The sequence below is a fragment of the Lates calcarifer genome, unplaced genomic scaffold, assembly GCF_001640805.2.
Source record: "Lates calcarifer isolate ASB-BC8 unplaced genomic scaffold, TLL_Latcal_v3 _unitig_1577_quiver_1753, whole genome shotgun sequence".
NCBI lineage: Eukaryota > Metazoa > Chordata > Actinopteri > Centropomidae > Lates > Lates calcarifer.
The window spans coordinates 1-12,463 of NW_026115624.1; the positions used below are offsets into that span (position 1 = coordinate 1).

The 12,463-nt window shown below is 40.4% G+C and overlaps 1 pseudogene; it reads left to right on the top strand.

Annotated features, from left to right (window-relative positions):
• Window positions 1-9,015: 9,015 nt before the first annotated feature.
• Window positions 9,016-10,712, top strand: LOC108889473 (dexamethasone-induced Ras-related protein 1-like; annotated as a pseudogene).
• Window positions 10,713-12,463: the final 1,751 nt, after the last annotated feature.

The window sequence follows — 12,463 nt, forward strand, 5'->3', positions numbered from 1 at the left end:
GCTTAAAACCATAACCCTAACCCTAATCACTGGCTAAAAGCTGTAACCCTAACCCTAACTTCTGGCTAAAAAAGGCTTAAAACCATAACCCTAACCCTAATCACTGGCTAAAAGCTGTAACCCTAACCCTAAACTGCCAGCTACAAGTGGCTAAAAGGAAAAAAATGTAACCCTAACCCTAATCTCTGGCTAAAAGCCGTAACCCTAACCCTAACTTCTGGCTAAAAAAGGCTTAAAACCATAACCCTAACCCTAATCACTGGCTAAAAGCTGTAACCCTAACCCTAACTTCTGGCTAAAAAAGGCTTAAAACCATAACCCTAACCCTAATCACTGGCTAAAAGCTGTAACCCTAACCCTAAACTGCCAGCTACAAGTGGCTAAAAGGAAAAAAATGTAACCCTAACCCTAATCTCTGGCTAAAAGCCGTAACCCTAACCCTAACTTCTGGCTAAAAAAGGCTTAAAACCATAACCCTAACCCTAATCACTGGCTAAAAGCTGTAACCCTAACCCTAACTTCTGGCTAAAAAAGGCTTAAAACCATAACCCTAACCCTAATCACTGGCTAAAAGCTGTAACCCTAACCCTAAACTGCCAGCTACAAGTGGCTAAAAGGAAAAAAATGTAACCCTAACCCTAATCTCTGGCTAAAAGCCGTAACCCTAACCCTAACTTCTGGCTAAAAAAGGCTTAAAACCATAACCCTAACCCTAATCACTGGCTAAAAGCTGTAACCCTAACCCTAACTTCTGGCTAAAAAAGGCTTAAAACCATAACCCTAACCCTAATCACTGGCTAAAAGCTGTAACCCTAACCCTAACTTCTGGCTAAAAAAGGCTTAAAACCATAACCCTAACCCTAACTTCTGGCTAAAAGCCATAACCCTAACCCTAAACTGCCATCTGGCTAAAAGGAAAAAAATGTAACCCTAACCCTAATCTCTGGCTAAAAGCTGTAACCCTAACCCTAATTTCTGGGTAAAAGTAAAAAACATATTCACTTTCATACAGTATCAAACAGACTGAGAAAATATTCATATATTCATTCATTCAGTGTTCAGAAGTATTTATTTGAGTAAGAGAAAGATGATCTTTCATTAGTCCCACAGTCAGGAAATTCAGTGTTTCAGCAGCAAAAACAGAAAAAGGCATGATATAAGAAAGACAAGTTTTAAGACAAGTTAATATATAACAGTATGTAAAAATTATAAACAACATGAACAGTATAAACAGGACTATGTACACAGTAATAGATTGGATTTGAGCACTGTTATTGCACTGTTTGAAAAAGCAGAACACCAAAAAACACACTAAATCACACAGGTAAGATGGCTGCTTTAAGATAGTTCCTTTGTCTGAAGCCACATGTCATTGTATGTGAAAAAAGTGAAAAAATGTCATAGTACAGTAAGCCACCAAAAAGATGTCATAGTATGGGCAGGTGTCAAAAAAGGTAAGACATTTTTTTTTACTGATCAGTTTCTGTGATTAACATGTGTTCTTGTCTCTGCAGGAGGAGAAGATGACAGCAGCTGAAGACCTGAAGTGGATGAAAGAAAACAGTGTTAGCTATTAATTAGATGGAAGACTTCCACCAAGTAAAAACACAAGTGAAAGCACATTTTCTAAAGACTAATTCTTATGAGCCAACTATTTAATTATTAATTGTGTCACAAGCAGTTAAATGATCACAAACATGCTTAACAGACATGTTCATCATTGGAAAATATGTTTATAACTACATTTACCCTAACCCTAACAAGTGTTTCCTTGTGGTCAAATGTCTGAAAAATGTCATGAGTCTTGTTTTAATTTTTTAGACCAATTTTTAAACATTTTGAAAATATAATTGTTTATTTTTTATGGTTTTATACATAACTTAAAAAAGGTTTTACACTCATTGTTCAGACATATCCTTTGAAGGTTATAAATATATTTTAAAGGCTTTATACTTGTTTTTTAGACTCTATTTAAAGTTTTGTACTTAATTTTCTATGAGTTGGATACTTACTGTTAAGAAATTTTTTAAGGTTCAAAATGTATTTTTTACAGGTTTCGTGCATGATTCTTTGAGGTTTTAAATATAGATATTTTTAAAGGTTAAAAATAAAGATTTGAACCATATTTATCAAACCTTATCCCTCTTTTTTAGACTTATTCATTTAGGGTTTAAAATGTCTTTTAAAAGGTTTTATATTTATTTTTACACACATTTTTAAAGGTTATTATACTTAGTTTATAGACATTTTCTTAAGGTAAACTATGGTTTTATATTTTCTGTTGTATATAAATATACATTTTGTTATACATAGACTTTTTTTGCAGCTACATTGTTGAAAACTGATGTTGCTATTTGTTCCAGACAGGGGCTTTTAAAGTGTCAAACTGCAACTGAGATAATGACAGAGTCAGACTGAAAAGAATAAACTAACACTGACCTTCTGGAAATGTCTTCAAGTCTGTCTCTTCTCTTCTCTCTGTGATTTAATGGTTGAAGTTTGAATCCTGTGGAGAAAAACACAACAAACATGAATATAAAGATGTGACTTTAACAATCAAAATAAAAACACAGTGTTTCTGGGTATTGAACTTCAAACTGTCAAAAGATACAGAAATTAAAAAAAAAACACTAAATCTACAAAGAAACCTGAGTGTGGACTACCTGGTTCTGGACTAATCAGAACTAGTCCAAGAGTTAAATTTGCTTTCCACACAAAGACAGAAGAAGCTGCTCTGACTGAGAACTGACTCCACCAGCTCCTGATATTCACAACAGCAGGAACTAAATTTGGTTGGTAGAAGCCAAAAAGAAGCAAAATGACTGTGTTTCAAGTGTGACACTGTAGAACACATTTTTTATGACTTACTGTACTAATGAGAAAGAGAGAGGAAGGGAGGGAGAGACACAGGGAGAAAGCGAGAGAGAATGAGAGACAGGGAGAAAGAGCGAGACAACGTGTGTGTGGGTGTGGGTGTGTGTTGGTGGTGGTGGTGGTGGGGGGCAGATAGAATGAAAGCATGAGAGTAAGTGACAGAGCAAGGAAGAGAAAGAGACAAAGAAAGTGAGAGAATTAGAGTAAGAGAGAGAGAGTGTAAGAGAGAGAGAGAGAGAGAGGATTGATGTTTAAATTCTTCATTTTCTTTGAACTGCACTTTAATGAACTATGTGAGTAAACTTTAATATTGAGTTATGTCTTTCTCTGACAAATGAAACTATTCAGACTTCAGATCAGTTACTGAAGATACATAATTTAATGTCAGAGCTCTGTGTTAGGGTTAGTTGATGTAAAACTGTGAATTACCTGGAGGCCTCTGTCCTGGTGTCAAAGAACTTCTTCATCATACGAAGACTCTGTGATCACAGACGAAGTGATGGCACCTGGAGGAAATAAAAAGAGAAATATACAAAGGAAAATGATTAATACGCTGCAACCTATTCCTCCTCAACAGTTTAACCATGAAAACACAGATAAATATTCAACATTACAGCTGAACCAGAGCTTTTGCCAAACGTTAGAGGAGTGTCTCAGAAAATGGCCTCTTTACTGTCACGTATGACCAAAAACAGCATCACATCTTTAAGAATCAAGAACGATAAATATTTAGGAAAAATATATTCAAATTATTATCTTAAATATGTATATTGATTGATTGCAATATTACTGTGAGCTGCAATAATAAAAACTGTCACTTAAGTACAATTTTGAAAGCAGGGTTTTAACTTGTGATATTTTAATTGTACTTAAGTCACAGGCAGAAATTAATTGACAACTATTTTGAGTTTTTAAAAAATATTATAACTAGTACTATTGTCTGACAACTTATACACTATTATCAGTTATTATATTCAATACTAAACCCATTAAATACCAAGGATTTAAACAATAACACTGCTTGCTAATATCAATAATTCAGCTCCTCAACACATTTTTTCAGACTGGGTAAATCTTTAGGACACATACCCGTTTGGTTTGCCAGGTGAGAGCTGGTGTTTCTGTCCAGGCTGCAGCAGCTGAATCAGTAAACCTGGAAAACACAAGTACAACACTTAAAAAACACATAACCTAAAGAATTAATAAAGAATAGTTCACCTCCAAAACGTGAACAGTGCAGAAGAATACAACATTGAAAACTAAACACTAGAACCTTGACAATCATACTATGAATTTTGAGGTTAATAACTTAATGATGTTACTAGGATATGACTTTATTGATCTCAGAGAGGTAAACATTTTTATAATAATTTCTGACAGGAATCTCAGCTCATACACTGTTACCTACTCTTGAGGCTTTAAAACTTGTGGAGAAGCACAGAGTTAAAATATAGTTTTCAAGCTTGTCTTTAACACAAAACTGAGCTCAATAAAGTCTCAAGTCACCACAAACAAACTTCTCATCAATAATATACACAACAGGGGGTCAGTGGATGGCTATGCACAGATGCCACTGTCGCCTAGTGCTGCTCATGGTGGGATTTGTTGGGTCTCTCTCTGTAAATACCTATGTTAAAGAGTATGGTCTAGACCTGCTCTACATGAAAAGTGCCTTGAGATGACTTTTGTTGTGATATGGCACTATATAAATAAAACTGAATTGAATGAATAATACACCACAAGCTACAAAGACACACAAAACAAACAAAAACAAAGAGGCAAAAAACTGTGATGCAAAATGATCATAATTGGACGCTTGACTGCCATACTGAAACACAAAATGGCCACAAAGAAAAGTTAAATGACCTGGATTGGACATAAAGCTACAAATACACGATACTACACAATACCATGCAAACCAACCACAAAGAAGCTGACTGTAGGTAGATGTAAAACAGCCAGCTAAAGACAAATAGACACAAAATGATCACATCGACATGATAATCCGCCATAAACTGGCTTAAAATGATCAAGATAGAGCACAACATTATAAAGAAGCAGCAAAAGGAGTTATAAACAGACAGACTACTAAACAGTTAGCACCCTCCACAACTCATGTCAGGGACGCTTTAGTCACAGAAACACACACACTTTAACCCATGCAAATAAAACGAGGACAAAAAGGACAAGTACCCCAAAGACATTACAGGGCTAATGCTAACGCTCCATGCTAATGCTAACGCTCAGGTATAAAATAGCAAAGTAGACACGCTAAATTATTTAAAATGGTCACAAATAGCCACAAACCAGTGACAATGACATGATAAACCACCATAAAAGGAGTTAAGATGACCAGGATGGCACACAATATGACAAAGAGAGCTAAATGTTGGTGAAGTGAAAACTAATACAAACGAGAGTTTACGACTGAAAATGGCTAACGCTAACGCTAACGCACGCTGCTAACGCTAACGCTCTCCAATAACATTGATACTAACGCTAGCCGTTAACTGCTTGCCTTACCTTCGCCTTACTGCAGATGTAATCAGTGTTCGGTCTCACTCGTGTTCGACAAAAAGCAGCCCCAGAGTTTGTTTTAGCATCCACACCTGTGACTTTGTCTCACTGCACTGGCAAACAGAGGCAACGCTTCAAACTTGGATTAAATCTGTTTTCCGACTTCGTTTCTCCGCCTCTCTGTGCTCCTCCCAGACGTTCGTGGCCAATGAGGAGACACGTCGTAGCCAACGACATACGTCAGTTAACATTGACAGAAAAACACTGATTGGCCCGCCGACTCTGGGTCCGCCTAGCAACCACCGCTGATTGGTCTTAAAATACATCCACCGTAAAGACGGAGAAGCACAGATGTATGAGAAGATGTGGTGTAGAGCCATGCGCCATCAGTGCACATAATCATAAGGTGAAACTCCTTTATTTGTGACTGTTTTCTGACAAACTGGACATGAGCCACATGTAATTTATAATGTTGAATAATGTTTAGAGACAAATCTCTGAATTTGCTTTACACTAACTTTAAGGTAACCATTTCTACAGAGCCAAGCTAACTGTATCCCACATTTTCCAGTCATTGTGGCAAGTTAAGCTATGTGCATTTCCTACAGTGATTCACTTGAGGACAAATCTGAAAGTACCTCCCACCACCTGCCAAAAATCCTCCTCATTGGCTGTAAGATTGGAAATGTGAAGGTCATAATCTGCTTAATGTATGATGCATTTGCTTTCTGGCTACATCTGCATATCAAAGTGCATTAAAGTAGCCTGTTCATGTGTATGTGAAACACATTAGACCAGTCCTTTGTGGTAATGTATGCAGATTGACTATGACCACCTGTAGAGATGGATGCCTGTGACCTTTAATGCATCTGAGTGAACACTGCAGGTGCATTTGTATGTGGATTTAAAACATTTTTGTTCTGTCTGATTACAGGCCAGGAGGCAGATTAAAAGCAGAGGTCGAAGCAGTCTGTTTTCGTAACATATTCGAGCCAGTTTTTGTGCTGACTTCACAAACTAAACTTCCACACCTGATCATCCATATCTCTCACTTTGTCTTTTATGAGCTGCCTGGCAGAAGTTGTATTTGCTCACTGTCGGCACCATTTGTTTTTCCATTCGCCTCTGTGTTTCCTGTTCCACTGCTGTACTACAGAACATCAGTCCCTCCTCACTGTGTCATTATCTAACAGCCAGCCAAACATGCCTACTGTTTCCTCATCAATGTTTTTAAGTATGGTTCATGCCTTCTCTGTCTCCCAATGGGGAATGCATTGGATAACTAACTGGTTAAAGTAGATATTCTCTCTCACACAAGAACATATTATTTCTGTCTGCTGCCCTAAGACACATACATACTTGAAAGACAGTGGGTCATGACTCATAAAAACAACATATTCATACAGGTGGCCAGGTCATGGGTCACAGAAGGTCAGCGTGGCTCTTGCTCTGCTATCACGCTGTAGAGACCTTGTTTATCTGTGCAGGACGCCCCAGGAAAAGAATATATTAAAGCTAACGAAGGCTTTGAGCTGGCGGAGCAGCAGCATTCGCTGACTCTGTGACACTCTGTAGCTTTATAACCTGACCCAGCACTAACATGGACAATACGCTTACTGATTATCCCAGAGTTTTAAGGCTCAGGGCCAGTCACACTTACCAGGCGCATTTTCTTTGGTGAGAAAAGGAGTGGGAAGCATTTATCTGGCTGCTGCTTGGTTTGCTTAGGATCACACAGCCCAGTCAGTCAGTTTACTCACAGATGGTTTCATAAGCATTTCTTTTCTTTTTGGACAAGGTTTAGTTTAAACAGTTCGAAGCTCATTTTGAATCTTTGTAGGAATTTATTTGACTTGTGTTGAAGAAAAAAGATTTTTAGAATATGCACTCACAAAGTCACCGTGTGGCATCTTGAGCTTGAGCTACAGTGATTGAGTAACAGTATAAAAGCATCTGCATTGTCAAGGATCCTGTCAGGAATAAAAAAAAAGTCATGCAGTGATAATCACTACTTGTTAGGCTGTTATATGATATGAGATTGTCAGATGTCATGGTATCATGGTGAGAGAAAGTGCTTCTACTGATTCATGAAAACACCTTATTACTTGTCACTTTATTAGACACTAAGTACCTTGGTTCTTGTACAGATCCTGTAGAAAAGATGACTGGTCTGATGGACTGGTTGGTCAGTAGTTGATCTGATAATCTGAAGCTGTGCAGCGTTGGTTACCATGGTGATCTACCCTGGTTGAAACTGAGCCAACTTTGTGATTCAAGAAAATCTGAGTTAAGCCAAAAGATAGCAGACTAACACCTTAATCTGGCTTTATGATACAGGCCCTTGGTGTGAAATGGCAGAGTATAATTATAGCATCAGGGCTTGAGGCTGCAGCAAACACTCAAGTTGTCAACATAAGTCTCACTATCTCTGTGAATCCTGCGCTGGTTCAGGTCACACTGCTACTTTTATCAAACTGCATCAGAGGTCTCGCTCTCTCCTCGTTTAGCGCCGCATCATTAGCATGTCGTTCTTCACACCTGACTGACTGAACCACATTAAATCCACAAGTTTGAATCAGCTGTTCTACTGCCTCCACTGTAAACCGGTAACTGCCTGCTCCACAAACTCCATTCAATTATCTGAAAAGAAAAAAAACCCTCCACACTCGTTTCCTCTGTAATAACTGTTGTTCATTACAGACGATTAAGTGTGGCAATTGACAGCCTCATGTCTTTTTGTTTTTGCCAGCCTATGATTAAAAAACATCTATTGAAGATACACACTCACACACAAAGCCACTGCTCACTGTGTTTTTTTCCCTCAGGTAAATCATAAATTTATCTGGATAAAATTGTACCCTGAGTGCCCCCTTTTGGTCACCCTGGTAACTGCAGCTTCAAAGCTTCTGCCTGTTGACATGAATAAGAAGCTGCTGCAGTGACTGAGGATGTGAATGACTAAATGAATGAATGACACTTTGTATAAGAAAGTGATGGATGAACAAATTGTTGCAGAATCCTGAAGGTCAAAGAGATACCACTGCGTGATTTTGCATATATGTTTTTCCCTTAATAAACTGAAAAGTGAAGGTTGCTTATTTCAGTCTTAACCTAAAAAATAGCATCACCTTAAATGGTCAGTTTATGATGCATGGTTTGTCAGGACAGATCCAGCTGCCTGGCAACATCTCTGCTCTGTCGAAAAGAACTCAGAAATGTCCTGGTTTGATCATTTGGGAAAATGTCCAAGGTTCAATGTAATTTTCAACACAGTGTCCCAAACCGGGTTAAATGCCGGAAGGGGAGTCAATTATTAACGTGGTTGTATTCACTGGAAGTTATTATTTGTCTGTTACGCACAGCGTCCTGTCTGCATAACATTATGGCGATGGGACAATGTACGATTTTTCTGGAGGGGGTCTGTTTGTCACTGTTTCCCAGAGCTCCCGTCTTGCCTTCGTTGCAAATGACAGTCTGACGCACCAGTGGGAGTTTAGTCCGCTTTCCCCGGCGCTCAGCGGAGCACTGAGTACCTCTTCACTGCGCTGTGACGTGTATGGGAGGAGGAGTCCGCCGCGCGCTTAAATATAACACTCTGGTCCGCTGTACAGACAGAAACGCACAGCAAGTCAAGAGTATCTCCACTGGCTAAAAGGCACATCAACCGCCTTTTACGCACACATACATCCGAAAGAGAAAACAGTCCGCGATCCCGGGTTTAACCATGATTAAGAAAATGTCGCCCCCGGAGAGCGATTTTGACATCCCGGCGAAGAACTGCTACAGGATGGTGATTTTGGGATCCACCAAAGTTGGGAAAACGGCCATCGTGTCCCGGTTCCTGAACGGGAGGTTCGATGAGCAGTACACGCCGACCATCGAGGACTTTCACAGGAAACTGTACAGCATCAAGGGAGACGTATACCAGCTAGACATTCTGGATACATCAGGGAACCACCCTTTCCCCGCCATGAGGAGACTATCCATACTGACAGGTACTTATCCACATCTGTGTGTTTCCTTTTGTGCAGGACAGGGCAGTTACGCAGAGTCAGAGAGCAAATGTGATGGTGCAAAAGCGCGTTTTAAACGCGTGCGGTCACTGCGCGCGCTTTGCTCCTTGAGCGCATGGCTGCAGGGTGCATGGTCACTGTTACACTGCAAGGCTAGGAAATGTTTTAGAAAGACACTTTACGAGTATAGTAAGCAAAGCATATTAACCAGTGTTCTTTTCCTCCTTCCAGGTGATGTGTTCATTCTCGTCTTCAGCCTGGACAACCGCGACTCCTTCCAGGAGGTGCAGCGGCTAAAGCGGCAGATCTACGAGACCAAGTCGTGCCTGAAAAACAAGATCAAAGAGAACATCGACGTGCCTCTGGTCATCTGCGGCAACAAGGGCGACCGAGAGTTTTACCGGGAGGTGCAGCAGGAGGAGATCGAGCAGCTGGTGGCCGGGGACGAGAAGTGCGCGTACTTCGAGATCTCCGCCAAGCGCAACGAGAACGTGGATAAGATGTTTCAGACTCTGTTTACCTTGGCCAAACTACCGCACGAGATGAGCCCCGACCTTCACCGGAAAGTGTCCGTGCAGTACTGCGACATGCTGCACAGAAAGTCTATGAAAACAAGAAGCTGAAGGACATTGGGGAGGCGTACGGCGTGGTCACCCCGTGCGCCCGGAGACCCAGCGTGCACAGCGACCTCATGTACATTAAAGAGAAGGCGATAGGAGGCGGCCAGGGCAAAGACAAAGAGAGGTGTGTGATCAGCTAGGCTCAAACTGCGATGCACAAACTCACGAATCTTTGAAACGGAGAAGGAGCCTGGTGCGTCAGCTTGAGAGGCGACCTGTGCGGCCGGCTGCGCTCAAACTGGCACTGGAGGTGTGTGAGACGCCGGAGCTACCGGCGCCGCGCCGTATCCAAGGACACTGACTGGACACGCGAGTCCGCTACAAACCACTAAAAGAAAAAACACATTGCCACGAGACATTTGAGAATGTTAGCTTGTTCTGTCAGTCAGAGCCCAATGAGTGGCTCCATACCTTGTGAGACTCGCGCACAGATGCGTAAACATGTGTTTTGTCGACGTCATGCCTTTTACAAATGCCAGAGAAGAGAGAAAGAGACTCTTGGCTCAGGAGGTGCAATGCTGGGGGAAAATAATGTTGTTTACATCTTCTCATAGATTTTCTAATGGCTAAGTACACTTGAATGTTTCGTTGCAATCTTGACTTTTTTATTGTGAGCGTCTATATTTATTGTCAATGTCATTTTTTGCAAAGAAGTAAAAGAAAATCTTAAATATAATAAAAAAAAAAAACAAACTAAACTTCATTTGCATTGCCTCTCATTTAATTCTATTCTGTTGCCCTCTTTACACATAAACACCTGCTGGTCATTTTACCTGTATCCCAACAACAGACACACACACATGCACACTGCACTGTGCAAAGTAAGCATCATGTAGTTTTTCACGTATAACTATCAGCATCTCAGGCACTAAAACACAAAGACACGTTGGAAGATTAAAGTAGTAAGCTGTCATGGAGATTGGAACATGAGCAGAAAAGCTTCGGTCTTCAGTACAGATGCGTCAGTGCTCTCAGGTCCAATGAGAAATAATGTGGATCAAATAAAGAAACTTGAATGGTTTCCAGTAGAGAACATACATCCAACAAGGCTGGACAGTCCTACACACGTCCGTCCAGCTCTTGCAATAGAAAAGGAGAAAGGAAGTAGACTGATATAGGTGATTTGTTTGTCATAAAACATGGTAAACTGTAAACAGTAGATCTGAACGGTGACATGAATATAAGCACAACACTGTGTGTAATGTGGATTCAGCACTTTCTTCCACCAGATCTAGATTATTGTCTTTGATCTGTACCAAAAGTCAAGATCTAAACTCCATCTGATTTTATACATCAACATACAAACATTACCTCCTGAGAAAGTGATGAAAACTAAAGGAAAGAAAAAGTCCTACCTCACAATGTTTAGGAAATGTCATGGGCTCCTCTCTGGCCCCTGCCCCACCCTTCCACCAAGTTTGATGGAAATCAGCTCAGTACTTTTTATGTAATCCTGATGATAAACAAACAAACAGACACAGCTGAAAACACACCGTCCTTAGTGGAGGTGATCATGGCACAAAGAAACTGACAAAACCAGGAAAACAGACTTCTGTGGCTGTCTAAAACAGAATCAAATCACTGCTTGAACAGATATGAAACCATCATGCTGGTATCACCAGGGATTAAGAATCAGATGTGTTTGCACCACAGTGACTTCAAGAGGAGTAAAATAATCCACTGATGTAAAATCACCTTCATCTTCCTAAGTGCCCTTGAGCACCAAAAATCTACCACAAACTGTGAATATTTGTGAATATTCATAAGCACATATGCACAAACACTTGACAGCAACAATAAAACATATGATGAGCTGTTACATCAGCCGAAATGATCATTTCTATTCACAAGTCCACTCATGCATTTTAATAACAGGCTGCACAGCAAAGCAACCCCACACAGGCTGCAGAATCATTTCACCCTGCAGCTCTAAAACACTCAGTTTGTTCTCATCGTGGTTTTAATTCAACATTCTTTGCACTTGCTTTTAGGAGTTCAACCCCACCCCCCTGAGATGAACCAAACACAATGTACAGTACTTTCTCTCCCTCTGTGACGAGCCGGCTCCTCGCCTATCAGCAATAATTCTGTATACTGTCAATTCACACACAGACAGAGAGGGAGAGAGAGGACGCTATCCTGGCGTGTTGGTGAGATAGACACTGTGTAAGGAGTCAGGGACCACAGCAGTATACTGCAACACTGCCCTCCTACTAATCAGCAACACTATGTGCTCTCTCTACTCCTGCCTGCATTCATTATGAAAATGCATATTTATCAGAACACAGATATTTCATCGGATCATGCCGACCAACTATGGACCAGTCAGAGCATCCATTTTCCATCATCACCCATCCCATATGGCGAAAGTGTCAACATTTGTACCAGCGTCAGCGGGGGAGAGGAAGGCCCAGTGTCACAGTGTAAATAAGCACAGAA